This window comes from Sinocyclocheilus anshuiensis, unplaced genomic scaffold (genome assembly GCF_001515605.1).
Source record: "Sinocyclocheilus anshuiensis isolate Anshui unplaced genomic scaffold, SAMN03320099.WGS_v1.1 scaffold522, whole genome shotgun sequence".
Lineage (NCBI taxonomy): Eukaryota > Metazoa > Chordata > Actinopteri > Cypriniformes > Cyprinidae > Sinocyclocheilus > Sinocyclocheilus anshuiensis.
The window spans coordinates 937683-938555 of NW_015544185.1; the positions used below are offsets into that span (position 1 = coordinate 937683).

Here is an 873-nt window from a genome sequence, read left to right on the forward strand (position 1 = left end):
CGTTAAATATCGCATGAGATTTATCGTGCAGCCCTCCTTACAACCAAAAACACACTTCTTTGGATTGGAGACATTCTTCCCGAGAGAGTCCCGTGCAGCGCTGCTGAATGAAGCGTGTTGATGGGCGCGATCTTGCTCTTGCTCTGGTCGATGCGTGCGCGGGTGCGTTTTTCCGGGAAATGTCCATATAAGGAGTTCCACCCTCGTTTACGTCATGAAGAGCATCGATCGAAAAGAACTCTCAGAAACGTCTACAAACCCAGAAGTAAGATTTTTGGCTCAGAAATACTTCGTCATACTTCCAAATTGTTTTTTGAAACTTTGTCCATGCTTAGCATGAGAATCCAACTCTTTAAAGGTGACATATCATGAAAATCTGACTTTTCCAGGTTGTAAGTGCTATAATCAGGTCCCCGGTGCATCTACCAACCAAGGAAACGTGAAAAAGATTAACCCAGTAACTTTGTTTTGGGAAGACTTTTTCTGCAAGCGTCTGAGAAAACGAGTGCGTCTGATTTTGCTCCCTAGGTGACGTGGCAAAGGGATCTCATTATAATATTACCGCCCCTTAATCTGTAAGTTTACACCCACGGCGCCATTATTGTGTTTTCGCAAGCGACAACAGTGTACCAGCTCTAATGCCATGGCGAAAGTTTGAGCAGAACATACTAAGTGTTCTGTCTTTGGCTGCACAGACGAGCACCAAACACTATTTAGAGTCCCAGCCTCAGAGGAGACAAGAGAGCAGTGGATTTATTGATTTATTTAGTCAAAACTCATGATTTCAGCGCGATAAACATGATGTTTTTTAGCAGGTCCGAGCTGTAATGGCGCAGCTCTATTCTGGAAAAGGGGGCGGGGAGCAGCAGCTCA

The 873-nt window shown here is 44.8% G+C and overlaps 1 protein-coding gene across 4 annotated transcripts in view; it reads left to right on the forward strand.

Annotated features, from left to right (window-relative positions):
* The window catches only part of LOC107696459 (voltage-dependent calcium channel subunit alpha-2/delta-2-like), a 214030-nt gene that overhangs the window by 49061 nt on the left and 164096 nt on the right, over positions 1–873 (forward strand). The gene's annotated exons all lie outside the window — the stretch shown is intronic.